The 15,397-nt window shown below is 34.9% G+C and overlaps 1 protein-coding gene and 1 long non-coding RNA gene across 2 annotated transcripts in view; both read left to right on the plus strand.

Annotated features, from left to right (window-relative positions):
* LOC121731485 (nitric oxide synthase-like protein) overlaps nt 1-15,397 on the plus strand; it is a 137,894-nt gene that overhangs the window by 54,758 nt on the left and 67,739 nt on the right. The window lies entirely within an intron of this gene.
* Nucleotides 1,502-14,094, plus strand: LOC121731488. The gene is made up of 3 exons (XR_006036244.1): nt 1,502-1,570; nt 2,113-2,114; nt 14,063-14,094. It is a non-coding gene; the product is annotated as an uncharacterized LOC121731488 (long non-coding RNA).

The raw sequence follows: 15,397 nt of genomic DNA on the forward strand, positions 1-15,397 counted from the left end.
TGCCTGATTAAATTTAATTTTCGAAATATTTGCACGTCGAGATGTATCCGACAAAACATGAGTGCTATTTCACATTGTACCATTTTAAAAATACCATGCTTTGCAAATAAACGTTCTTATTCTATTCTTAAACAAGTGGAGAACCACGGGGTTTAAGTGGGTATCCAGCAAGGGGAGTCCCACATACCTCGGCCGATATCCCCAATCCGCCGGGGATGCGCAAAGTTTTTCCTCACGCAAAAAAGGAGCGCATTTCGCACGCTCGCATGAAGCAAAATCTCAAATACTTAAGGTCTAAACACGATGAATTAGTTGTCTAATTAATATTATCATTTGATATGTAAGTATGGTATAGATATTTATTTATTTAAAATGCTATGAAAACTGGCATTGCAAGAAAACGAATCTATTAAAATTTGACTCCTACCTAATAATTAAACTTTGCCTAATGCTAGAGGTTTCATTAGCATTTTACAATTGATAAATTTAATGTTAAAAAACATTTAAATTCAAGAGGCGAAAGATTGAAATATCTTTATCAATATTCATGTTCGTATGAATTTCTAATTGAATCCTTAGTCTTACTTATTTTTGTATGAGATTCGTTTAAAAAATTTAATCTAAAAGTAATGTTATTTGATTTAATATTATATTTCAGAATTATATCATAATATCTATGTGTATATCTATGATATATACAGAGTTCGAAAAGTAAGAATGTATGCCATTGAAAAACAAAAACATGCCATGTCGTTTTGTTACGTTATGTCACAAACCCGTACATTTTTGATCTCAGTGTCTCTTTATTTCCTTTAACACCAATATTCTTAGGTTTATGTCGACTTCAAGGTAAATCCGTGGCAAAAGTTCTGTCAGTTAGTAAGCGACAAGCTTACGAGATATGTGTAGAGATTTCACGTTTAAAATACATTTTTGTTTGTTCTTAGGTGCAAATGCTGTTACATTTCACCGCAGCCAATGTATTTTGCATTTAAAGGTTTCTTCGTTTGCATTTTTTGCATTGTTTCTTTGCTTTCTCCTTGCAAAAGGCTTTAAAATTACTGTACTGGTTTTGATTAAATTAGGCAGAGAAATAAAGTAGATCATGGAAAAAATATCATACATATTTACGGCTCGCAAATAACAAGGGATTTTCTTATTGCACGTACGGCATCGAGGACAGCATTTATGCTTCATTACGACGGAGACAAAACTAAAGTTGAATGAAAGAAGATGACGAAAATTGAAGACGAAAGCGCATAGTGTGGACATAGCTATACATCATTCTTAATTTTAATCCTACTCAAACGAAAAAGGTCTAATTTTATAGTTGTGTTGTAAGCTTGTAATTTGTCGTGAAATAAGGGTCATGTACACGCCAGTAATTACGAGGATCGCGGACTAATCGCCGCTTGTCCATCCCACACAAAATTAACAATTAAATATAAATGTGGACGGACATACCTACTGTATCACATTATTCGCTGAATCGTTATAAGAGCCCCCGCAGACTGCAGACTTTTAGTCGGCCGATAGTTTGATCGAAAGCTTAATCAGTACGAAGATGTATGTAATTAAGATGCGCATACGTTGATGACTTCCGCGGTCCGTTGCACCAAAAATCTTTGTTGTGCGGGAACCGTATATTTTCTCTCTGGGGCTCAAAGTATCTCCAAACCTAATTTCAGCAACAGCGCTTCAGCAGTTTTAGCATTTAGAGGTAACAGACAGTCAGACACATTTGTTATTATTAGTATGGATTGTGCAGTGTGCTTAGTAATGAGATTTTTCCCGACGTTTCAAGCTTCCGTATTTTATCAAATCATGTAGACCTACGTATACAATTTTAATATCTAATCTGATAGAAATTGCCTTTACTTGGTACAGTACCGATGTTCGTAAACGACAATATTATACAGAATAACGTACATCTTCGCTTAAAAATTTAAATTTCATTTTCGCCTTCGTAAACAACATATTACGAAGTGGAACAAAAAAATGAAAAGAATGATTCACAAAAATCGAACAATAGTACTCCAAGAAAAAATAATCTAAAGTCAAATAAAATAATCTAAAAACCGACTTTATTTACTCGGGTTATGACTGTTTTAGGAGTTTCATGTTTTTGAAATAATAACTATGCATTAAAAAACTACATTTTTTCTCACCTAAGAAGCTACTGTATAGTGAAGTTTGTGCATATTTTTAAGGTTTTAACGAGATCCTGTTAACTAATTAGAGTTGAAAGTTGTTGCGAACTGAAGCACGTAACACAACCGAGATAACTAACTTACTTACTGTAATTATAACTCAATACAACAAGAGTGTTGCATACAGAGGTTTATATGGCGAAATTATTGTATTTTTGTTTTCTGAATGTGTGGACCATAAAGTTAATATACCTAGCGGAATAGAGAAACAAAGGCCTGAGCAAGCGAGATGTCACTATCAGTAACACTGGGTGGTAAAAAGAGACGTGTGATACATGACAGCAGAACTCTTTTTTGACGTTCAGTAGGCACTTATCGGCACGTTGACAATTTAATCTCTTAGAATTCATATGCTTGTGTAAGTGTATAGGTACACATATATTTACACACAGATGTAAACCAATTTCGGTTTCGTTTGACAGCTCGAGATTGTTGCTCTATTCCGCTAGGTTTATCGTTTTGACATTTTGTGATAATGACTGCCGCACTCAGAGTGGAACAGTAATTACTTAAATGTAATTAATTCAAAATTTTGACATAAGCCCCATACATAATCTGTCAAACTCTTCATTAAATTGAAGGTTAATCATAATTAAATGTCTCTGAGTACGGCGGAAAATACGTGAATTTTATGACAAATCGATCGGGTTCAAATTTAAGTTCAAATCGAAGTTTCAAATTTAAAAAAAATTAAGAATGAATGTATACTCGGGCTATCTTGTCGCTGGCGGTCGTTGACTCCCTGTCAAAAACTTGTCATTTTCCATATAAACCGCGATTGACAATGAAGTGTCAGATATTGTCAATCGTGGTTTTATATGGAAAATGACAAGTTTTTGACAGGGAGTCAATGACCGCTAGCGACAAGTTAGCCCGAGTGGAGTATAGAACTTTGTAAAACAGTTTATTAGTCACATACCAAAACATCCTTGTGGGATTGTATTTATTTTATAGCTTCTTTTATTTTTCACACCTTATGTTTATATTTCTAACGTTATAACGTTATAAGCAATAAATATCGATAGGCTTTTAAGTATGACGGAGGCGTTTCCGATACAGCTATAAAACTATTTTACTGTCACTCCAGTATAGCGTGATGAATTATTCATATTGTCATCTTTATTGACATTTTCTATAAAAATACTTTTCTTTAACATATACAAGATTTGTGCATATCATAACACTATAGTATAGGTAATAAGGAACCTTTGCACTTTTAAAAGTAAATACAAAATAAATTGAAACAACAATAATAAAATAATGATACTGATTCTTTTACAAACTTAACTAAAACCATTAATAATAATTAACGAATTAATTTAATATTTAAAGGAAACTCTCTTTCGTTTCGTAGCAGACGCCTACGCCGTAGCACCATGCTACGCGTTTTAACAATTTCAAAATATTTTACAATAACATCATTAAATTCGGTTTAGTTGGTGTATTTTAATAAGCTACACATTTGCATGCCCAATTGGGAAATTGTAATGGTACTATTATCATACTGCACATACATTTTACAAATAACTTAAAATTGAAATATTGCTTTTCCAAATATTTTGATTCTTGAAAATAATACTTTTTTTACTTCTCCGTATTCCATTAGGATCTGGCACTGGAGCGGATTTTTTTTTAAATAAATTTCAAGTTTTGCAGGCATGCAGGCTAACTAACCAGTTCAGAATTCCATCTCATCAAATGTTTTAATGAATTGCACCCATAGTACTATAAACTAGTATAAACACTGAGTACGTCAATACATTATGCAAGACTTACACGTGAATTGGAATATACTTATCTCATATTTTGGTCGGATGCGGTAAATACAACAAACAATACGTGGGCTGCGGTCTCAACCTTCGGCCGCTTGTCCACGGCCGCGTTCACCGGGACGCACTGACCTTCATAATACACTGGACAAGCGAATTTTCTATGTAATTAGTTCACAGTACGCTCACCGCGGCGCTTCAAATCGGCACAAAAACGCAGAATATATATTAGTAGTACCAACAGAAGTCCAACTCGTGTAACCCGTTTAAAAAAATAACAACTCTTGCTGCGATACTATAAAGTTCAAATTCCGACCGCGCAGTGCTAGGTGCCTACAATTATATTTGAATACATGTGCGCTCTCTTTCTATCGCGTAAGAGGTACCCTTTCTGACGAAATCAAGATTGTCACCTTTTAGAAAATAAAATAATCTTCTTTTAATTACTATAGCTACTAATAGCAAACTTTTTGTTAGGATGTTAATTGGAACGCAACGTATAGTCTGTAGTTTTACATATTTGCCGCCTTCTTAATTGTCAATGTCACCGCTGACACTTCCTTTTTCCTGCTCTGGCGCCTCTGTACTTATGTGAAAATATACGTCGTTGCATTTTCTCTGAGAAGTTTCATTTATTTCCACGCAAATATCAACACTTTTTTATAGTAATAATCAAATTTTAGTAACCCAACGTATATTTTATAATAGTTTTATATTCGATTATAGTGTAGGAGCTGGTCAAGAATTTTTACAACTTAAATATAGTAACTTGTGTTTATTTATGTGTAGTATGCGGTTTGTTTGTAACAAATTGGTTTATTTGCTATGTTTGTGTATTTTTTTTTTTCTTTTTTTGTATTTTAAAGTCTTAAATTACTTTATTGAAATATTTCTTTGACTTTTTTTAATTGTTCATATGAACATTATTAATCTGATAAATATTTATCAGATTAATAAAGATTCTGTCACAGCGGTTAAATCAGTACGTAAATATATGCGACGAAAAAATCTTGAGCGCGCGTCACCGCTCGCTTGTGAATCCCTTGTGATCTGCCCCTTTAAAGGGGTACTTACATTTCGATACCTAAAGGCGCGAGTGGGACAGGCCTGACAAAAATAAAGTGTCATTTTGTACGGCATAGCCTGTCCATAGAGCCTAGACAAAAATTCGAATATTAATGGCACTTTATGATCTAGATCAGTGGTGGTTTATACGGGCCACAAACACCTTTTGGTCTTGGTGCCGCGAGCCGCAACCAATATTTTTTTAGGATTAAAATAATAACTTCTTCAAAATTAGCAATTTAATAGTGGAAAAATTTTCATGACTTTCACGATGGCTGTATTATTTTGCCGGTGGCCGTAAAATTTACAATAGTTTAACTTCGCGCGAGTCATTGATAAAGTCCCGGGCCGCAGGTTGAGTTGTGATTTAGATTATAGTCATCCCCCCCTAGATCATGTTGACTAAGTATCTTATCTAATACTTCCATACTTTCCATACTAATATTATAAATGAGAAAGTGTGTCTGTCTGTCTGTTACCTCTTCACGCCCAAACCGTTGAACCGATTTTGATGAAATTTGGTATGGGGATATTTTGAGACCCGAGAATGGACATGGAATACTTTTTATCCAGGAAAAATGTACTGTTCCGGCGCGATAAATGAATTTTGGCGCAACGGAGTTGCGGGCGTCATCTAGTTTATCTATAATTTAAAAACAAACTAATTTTTGCCATTTCTGGTCCATAACCTGGATACGCCCATGAAAATGAAACCTATATTCTAGGTCATAACGTGGCACTTTATTTTAATTTTTGGCGGTGACGTCCCGGCAGTGGATAAACGGCCTCCCTCTGGTGGGTAATAATTCGGATTGCTCGTCATTTGAATAATAAAAGGTACGGTAAGTGAATACGCTTTGTTTACATGAAAATTATTCGACATTTAAATACGCTACGGTTACTTAGCCTTTATTTTATCTTAGGCTCAGGACCAGGTCGTGCTTCCAATGTGCTACGATCTTTTGGGCAGAGGCCGCATAGTTTTTCATTTTGATGTTTAAACCTAATGATTTTAAACATCAGAATTAATACTAAAATTATACCAGAATCTGATAGCAAAAAATGGAAAAAAGAAATTGACGCTAACAATACTGGGGAAATTGGAACAAAACGTTTGATACTTTTTAGGGTTCCGTAGTCAACAAGGAACTCTTACAGTTGCGGTCTGTCCGTCCGTCTGCCCATCTGTCCGTCTGTCTGTCTGTCCATCTATCCGCGGTTTTGCTCAGAGACTATAGGACCTACAAAGCTGTAATTTGGCATGAATGCACATATTAATGATGCCGACAAAATGGTACCTACATGAAATCTTTAAAAAATATTTTTTTTTATGGTACAAGGCCCCACACATCAAGCGTGATGAATTTATTTTCGTGTCCACCACATCGTGAGGGGTATCGTTGGATAGATTTTATTTAAATATTATGAGTATTCGTAGATCATTTTGCGATCTAGGGATCCGTTTGTGAAATATTAAGTTTTTAAAGTAGAAAAAATCGTTAGAGTCCAGTGTCCCCCCCCTTCTACCAGCTAAACAGTTGCTTCTGGAAATGTGAAAAAATTCACGGGAGTAGGAAATATGCTGAATTTAAAAGAAAAACTATCACGGCTAAGAAGACTTCATAAGTTATTGAGTAATAGTCGATCAACTAAAGAAAATGTATTCGGCGAAGTATGAAGGAACTTTTCGTCCAAATTCCTTTGTAAGTAACTGCGATGATGTTGTTATGAGTTGTTAGTAGTGTAAAACACGTTATAAATGTAAATTCATTGACCATACAAAATTAAAAAAAAAATTGCGGTAATACGGAACCCTAATAGCTCATAGGTTATGCAAATGTAAAAATATCCAATGATTAAGGATATTTTTTTAAATCTCCCATCCAAATTTGCCATGAGATTCTGGTAGACCTATAATAATATATATTCATTAATTTAAAAAAAATCGCGTCAGGTTCACGTGACCTATTCGAAACGGAGAAAGAGTAGACCGCCGCCGGAGGCAATGGAAATAATATTCCCCTATCAGTGTATCTGCTTTGCATTTTAACTTCTGCTGGCACTCCCAGAGTGGAAACTCTTGGTTTTTAAATATAAAATTATTATATTTTGAAACATAGATGAATGTGGTGTATTAGCAAGACAAAGTAAATTGTAACAGGAGTAAGTATAATCTGTGGTATAATCTAGGCGGACTGTCGCTTCATTTGTCTCTTGGACGTCTTTTGAACGGGAGTTTTGTTCGGGCAATTAATCAGGGAATATCAAACAATCATAATTAGTGTCAAAACAAGCCTCCCTGGTATTTAACGAAGTGTTTTGTCATATATTTTATATTAAAAAGCTGTTAAGTGTCCCTTTTATTAGGTGGAATGTAAAGTATAACATTAAACATAATATAATGCATGTAAAGTAGATGACCCGTTAATCATCATCATCACTTCCCTTGTAATACAAACCCTTTCCTGGACTGTCACGAATATTTCAAGACTTAAATTAGCCAAATCGATTTGGCCGTTCTCGAGTTTTAACAAGACTGAAAAAATTAAAAATATATTAATTGTACTTATAAAAATATTCAAACTATAATAATAAAACAAAAGTAATTTCATACACTTTTCTAAAATACCCACAATTTGAAAACTACTCAAGGATAATAATAATAGTTATCAAATTTTGCATGGAGTACATTTATGGAGTCATTTTGATTAAACGCCTCCGTGGTCTAGTGGTTAGAGCGTCGCTCTCGACTCCGTAGGTCGTGGGTTCGAATCCCGCGTTGGAAAACATGTTATTTCCAAGTTTGGTTAGGACAATGCAGGCTGATCACCTGATTGTCTGACAAGTAAGATGATCCATGCGTCGGATGGGCATGTAAAAAGTCGGTCCTGCGCCTGATCTCTCGCCAGTCGTGTCGGTCTTCCGTCCCACTGGGTTATGAGAGTAAAGGAATAGAGAGTGCTCTTATGTACTGCGCACACACTTGGGCACTATAAAAGTACTCCTGCGTACCTGGTCTGGTTTCAATGAAAACGGCCACCGTCACCGAAACCGGTGTGGGGAGTATTATTATTATTATTATAATTTTGATGCAGTCAATATAATATAAGTACTTGTAGTGTTTTTAGAGTCAGCTGTCGTTCCGTAGTTTTTGCCGCACTCAGGGCCCGTACCACGAAACGGTTTTGAGACTCAAACAATCGGACGAGAATACCGCGTCCTGCTCTAACAACGTCATTACACGTTTGTTACAGTAGGACGCAACATTCTAGTACGATTGTTTTAGTCTCAAAACCGTTTCGTGGTACGGGCCCAGATACGAATATTAATTAATAATTACTTAACTGTAATTAAATGAATATTTAGTCAGAATCCTCATACACTAGCTAAACTGGTGAAAACACATCTACATATAAATAAAAATACTATGTAAAAGCACAAATCAATAGGCGTGATAGTTTTTCTGTAAAGTGTATTACAAAATGTAAGCATTGTGGGATATACTAGGGCTCGCTTCGCTCGCCCTGATTATAATAATATGTCAAAGTCTTGAGTAAATTTAAGTTAAATAATCATTAAATCTGAGTGCCGCGGGAGTTGGTTAGTAGTTAGTTATCCCATAAAATGGAAATCGTTATTTCAGTCAGTGGTGATAATAATATGAGATGGAGTGACGTTAAGATGATAATAAATTTATTACACCATAACCGAAGGTGTTAATTTTATTAAAGCTGTTATAAAGCTACTTTACAGCTTGTGGCCGGCTACGGCGGGTTAATAGCTTCATTTCACGTTCGATTAAGAATGACCAACTTTTACATGTGATTGAAAAAGTTCCTCGATACCGGATTTCCGGTCGAGAATTTTATCGTTATTTTATACGGATCATATTCTGTTTCGACTTTCGGGTCATAGTCACACTTTCATCTTTATAATTCTGTGTATATGGTTATTGGAGCGTCAGGAGTGAACGGAAAAATACTTTTAAGATTGTTACGAAATCGTAACAAAAAACATAATGATCTATAGTTTATGAGAAGATAGTCTTTGCATTCCTTCTATATAATACAATATTATTTATTTTTCAAGTGAAGTAATCACTCTTTAAATTCTTCGATCAAATATTTCTGATAGATTAAGTTTCTATTTTTTAATAAACATTCATAGCGTCGTTGCGCCTGTCGAAATCCTCTACGTGTTTTAGTCAAATTTTCAGGGGTAGACAATAAACTATTTTTATTATTAACTTTATTATATATATTTACTTTGATGAATTTAATGATTGATGGACTCATTAATAAATTAAAGGTCTTAGTTCATAATACAAATAGTCACATCGATGTGACTTTTTGTATATTATGTAAAGGGGCTTTACAATAAGTATTCACAGCAATATTTGGTCCGAGCATTCCTCATCAACAATTTGCGGTAAACCAGAGTGGCGTAATCACAAAGCGAATTTTAACACAAACCAAAATCGACGCGCCGACCGCCACCGTGAATGAGCAAAGATATTATGCTACCGAGTACAGTTCGCAAATAATATTATTTATGTAATGCATGAGTCAAGAATTCCTAGATGTTATAGGAGATTTGTTACATTTAATTTACTTTTTAAATAGCCTTAGCATCGCGCTATCACTTTAGTTTCTACCACATCAAAATAATTTTTATACGACAGTACGATTTCAGCCTTCTATTATTCGTAAAAATCTTAAATAACTCTTCAAAATTAAACTCTCTTTCTAAAGCAAACAAAGTTTCTTTGACAAAAATATTCATTTCGCTGATAGTATTTCCAGCGGCCGGCTTCATACATATCTTTATAGGTTGTTTTCCGTGCAGGAATAAGTATGGAACTAGACCGTGGCTGATAAAAGCCAATACACATTATCTTGCGTCATGAATTTATTCATACTTCAATTGAATTGAAATAGTTAAAATAATATTTTTGATATAATTTATTTAGATCACAAATATATTATTATTAGCATGAATAAATATATTGATAGCATAATATTATGTCTTAAATATAAGGTCAAAAAAATGTTGGGCTAAAATCTGCAACAACATTTTTTGTATGTACCAGCAATCGTCTAACTTTTGTGACGCATTTAGCATTCTCGTTACACACCATACCGTTACGCCATATTATTTATCAAATAAATTACTATTGGAATCATATTGTGGGAATATGCGTGGAACCGCAAAGGAAGATCTTCCGACCGAGCGAGGTTATTATGCTCGGTCAGGTCGAAGCCCACATGATACATTTCAGATGTCGTATATAATTTTATACCGACGCGTTTAGAAAACTTTGATAGCGCGATGCAGGAATGCCGCCACAATATAAACGGGCACTGGAATGCAATTAAAATTGCTTTTTGGATTGGAATTATTATGTATATACCGGCCATAATGGCATGATGATACTGGATCATCTTTATTCTGCAAAACAAAAATAATTGGGTAAAACTGATGAAACCAACACGTGCCCAAAACATATCCGTAAGCAGAACACGCGTATTCAAATTATAATGATACAGACGCGTTTAATGAAGGCGTCAAAATTCCCGACTAATGCTGACTTACTCTCCTGCTGTTGGCGTCTTAATTATGTATGAGAAATGATTACTCGGTCCAATTTAATTAACATCATTCATCCACGACATGGAGCTTTATTTTCGTGATTTACGGCCTGTTTCACCACTTCCTGATATGCACCGTATAAGCTATCCACAACCTGACAGATACTCCATACTACATCTGTCAGATAAGTAGTGGATAGCCTATCCTGCACTTACCAGGAAGTGTTGAAACAGGCCTTTAGTCAAATTGCACTAGATAGTTTTTTTTAATGAAAAAAGGGTGACCCGTTTGCTCGTTTGCCGAGCAAACGGGTCACCTGATGGAAAGCAACTTTCGTTCCCCATGGACATCGCAGCATCAGAAAAGCTGCAGGTGCGTTGCCGGCCTATTAAGAGGGAATAGGGCAATAAGCGAGGGTAGGGAAGGGAATAGGGGAGGTTAGGGAAGGAATAGGAGAGGGCTACCCTCTCCTATTCCTTTATAAACGGAGGCCTAACTCCCTACCCTTTTCCCTTCCCTAGAAGGGAAAATGGCAGGGAATTAGGCCACCGGTAAACTCACTCACTCGGTGAAACACAGTGCAAGCGCTGTTTCACGCCGGTTTTCTGTGAGCCCGTGGTATGTATAACGCTATTATTAAGTGGAATGTGCCTTTGCAATGTCTGTTGTTGCGATGTGAGATGTCGAACCTAATACTACTATAACTAATGACCGACATTTTTTATTCAAGTTCAGGTAATAGTAAATACAGTGCCAATTGTGCTTTACAGCTTGGCAAAAAGAGCCTGGTGCGGTGACAGCTGGAACAAAAAAAAATGGCAACATTACAGCACTTGTCAACTCTAGACTCTAATAGTACATAAATCATAATATATTATTGTGTCAAAAGTGCTTTCAAGCGGTAGCGTAGGGACTTGGGTTGCCTATATGAAAAAAGAAAAATACCCTCATTTAAAACGCCCTCTTTTTTGCCAAGCTGTAGTCAATCAACAGACAGATACAAGTTTTTGCTGGCAACATTTCCATACAGAACTAAGTAACACATTAATTCGGTTGAGACATTCAAAATGTTGTAACTCCCTGTTCTTGCTCCAAAAACTTCATGTCGGTGGCGTGTGAGCGCGGTCCTCATTAGTTTGCAAGCATTAACTGGTTAAATTCTCAAAAGTAACAAATAACGTTGACGGTTCTATTTAGGAATTATTCCTTGAATGCACTGAAGAAACTTTCTCAGCTAGTGTAGAGAAAATTTGGTCTGTAAAGCTTGGAATTTCAATTCATTTGGATCTAAACTAATTTATTATACGATAAATATAAATGTCAAGTATTTATCGGATACAAAATAAAATGATATACTTACGATGTAAAAAATAAAGTGTGTAATGTACCATCGAGGGAGTTGATTCCTATGCAGTTGACAGACCAACGTCATTTGGTCGGATCATGTCAATTCAACAAGTTGTGATCTGACGACTGGGGTTTGATGTAACGCGACCAAACTACGTAGATCCCCCATCTGCCTAGGAATCAACTTCTCTGATAGTATATGTGTCGAGTTTCAATTTCATTATACTTTAAAATAATAAATATATGTATAAGTATAATAGAAATGTATTTCGACAGCTTTTCATCATTATCATAGCATTACAAACATATTATACGAGTCTGTAATGCTATAATAATATTATGATGTAAAACTGTCTATTGAATAATCTTTCATGAAAGTTATCAGTTTTATTCTTTTTTAATAATGATAAAATATGCGGTATCTGTTATTTCATTGAAAAAATTGAAAAAAAAAAATTAAAGTGCTTATGTTCGCTGACATATATTTTTGGTTCCAAAAAACTTATATGCATTAGTAAATGAAAAGGCAATGGCGATTGTGTAGCAGATGTGTCCGGCGGCGGGAGGGCCGCTCTACTTCAATGGCTACGACTTTTTATGACCCTTTTCCAAATACACGAAAACTCTGAAAATTCGTATTTTCATTTTCGAATATGGATAATTAATAAAACAGATAACTAACAATAATTAATAGTACGGAAGCCCTAGAACAATTTTTTTGTGAATACTAACAAGCAAATTTTTTGTGAGTTAGGGTTCTGTAATCAACAAAACTTGGTTGACTCCTGTACCCTAAAACAGAACCCTAACCAGCTGATTTTTTGTATATCGGTAGGTTAATAGTTATATAATTTAAGAGTAACCTTGTCCTACAAATGAAACAATCCATATTTTAGGAACATCAAGTCAAAGTATGAAATCCTTTCTATCTCTGTTAGCTACCACTTCCGAGATTTTTCGAAAATAAAAATGTTGTTCGTCTTATCAAAATGTAGCTACTCACAAAACATTAGCTTGTTAGTAATCACTATAAAGGTTAGACCGTACACTTAAAAAGTTTAATGTAACTAATTGTAATTTTAAATACACTTTGACAATTTTCTATCCTATCCACTATTGTACTCATAAAAAATAATAATAATAATTGGTAACTTCCCAAAATTGCATGTTAAATAGGTTGTATGTATTTAGTCTAAATGCTTTGTTTAATTGTAGATGAAACCTAGATTTTTGTCCTTTGTCCGAAAGCGCGTCTAATAGTTGTTTGTGAAATTGATTGTGTATAATACTAAGATCACCAAGATACAGGCTTTGCCTAGTTTGGGGTCCACAGATAAATCCTGTACAATGTTTTATTTCGCAAATAATTGTCATGTTATTAAGATAAGTCTAGTGTGCTATTAATATTACATTAATCTTGACTGTAACTTTGTTTTGAAATGTATTGTTGTGGTGGGTAACAAAATAAATAAATAAAAAAAAAAAACATATTCGACTTGCAATTCAATAGTTTAAAAATCTAAGTTTTAATGAAACATGCCACTGCACCACCTGGGATCGTAGCAGCGGCGGCGCCCCCTCGAGTATACGACCTTAATTTTATAGTATCATATTAAACACTATACAACGCGTAATAAAACTAAGTGATAAATGATAATACTTTAGGGTTTGTATAAGCCCCTGTCAAGAGTTCTCTGTGAAAGTGGCAGCGCTGAAAGAGTAACTTTTTAAACTTTGGTATGGGGAACTCCTGACGCTGGAGCGCGTGCCCATACACATCACAAAAAATGCTGTTTCAGCGCTGCTACTTTCACAGTGAACTCTATACAAGGAACACATATACACCCTTAAGCATTTATATTACTTTATAGCTTATTTATCACAGTTATTATCACTTTGTTTTATTACACCCTGTATACATGCCCTGTGCAGTTTGTTTGTTCGTTGCGATGTATTTTTGAATGAGCTAATCAAAATTGGAATAGCAGTCCAAGCAATATGACGACGAGCTTTAAGACTCTCCGCAGACTACAGACTTTTAGTCGGCCGATAGTTAGGTCAAACGCTTAAAAAGATGTATAGAGGTGTGCACAAGAAATGATTCGTATCGGCCGACTGAAACCCTAATTTGGTCAAACTATAGGCCGACTAAAAATCTGCAGTTTGTGGGGGCTCTAACAGTACCGGTAAAGCTGTATGTGAGGAATGTGTGAAGGCGGAGGCGGATGGCTGAGGCTTCCATCAGCTCGGGCTAATAGGCTGCTAAGTAATCTCCGGCAGCGGTTAGTGGCCGCTCAGGGAATTACACCAATTTGAACATCGCACGTTGAGTATACTGGTTCTTGAGTGCTCTGGCATCGCATGAGTTTCTTACGCCTTTTCGTGAATGAATAAAGAAAACATAATATGATGTTTTACAAAATTAGGCTGTACGAAGAAGAACCGCGTGTTTTCTTCCAGATATAATCCTCGTATCATAAAATATTAATTCTTAGTTCCCGAAATTGTAGAGCAGATCACGTACGCGTAGGCATACTTTTATAAGTATCTAGTCGTCAAAGCTTTTCTCTTTTTTTTTTTCAAAATATGTAATTTCACTACACTTTTTGGACTTCAAAATATGTGCAATGCTTACCATTTTAGTACAACATTCCAACTTTTTCAACTGAATATATGAAATAGTTTCGGGGCCTAGTTCATAATAAAATCAATCTTCTAAATTCCAAATATGTAATTTATAATATTCAAAATTATTCAAGTATTTAATATTATATATTCAAGTAATATTATATGCAAATAGAAACCAATATCGGGTTGGAAATATATCACTCCGTTTATCAGATACACGTAGTAATTTTGTATGTAATTATATACTGGCACGCGGTGCATCTAGATTATCAATAGAACATTGATTACTATAATAATAGGATTAGTTCGCTTCGAGCATAGGCTTTTAGTTAAATGAAGCTTACATTCCATCATCAGGTATTAACCCTTACAGGCTTCTCTTTAAGTACTAGCGTTTATATTTTAAATATGTTCTAGATGTCATCCATAATGATCAACAACGTGACGAGACATTGCGGTGTCTTCTAAGATGTGATATTTAAAATAATAAATTAAACTAGAGATCGCCCAATGGTCGAAATTCGACCTTAGTTTTAACGACTTTAGGACTACTACCTATATTTTTTCTTTACCTTGACCTTTACCATGACTTTATTATAATTTTTTCAACTCTTGTCTCTGGGACTCAGCTGATCTCAGACTGGCCGTGTAAGCATTGTCTAATAGTATCTAAGATTCAGTAAAAAAAACTATAATCCATTTTCAATTTGTCACCTTGTTGTCAACAGACCCATAAATAAAAGAGTATAATTCGTATTTATAGGTTTGTCACTCAAAAATCTGTAATTT

The sequence above is a fragment of the Aricia agestis genome, chromosome 11 (genome assembly GCF_905147365.1).
Source record: "Aricia agestis chromosome 11, ilAriAges1.1, whole genome shotgun sequence".
Lineage (NCBI taxonomy): Eukaryota > Metazoa > Arthropoda > Insecta > Lepidoptera > Lycaenidae > Aricia > Aricia agestis.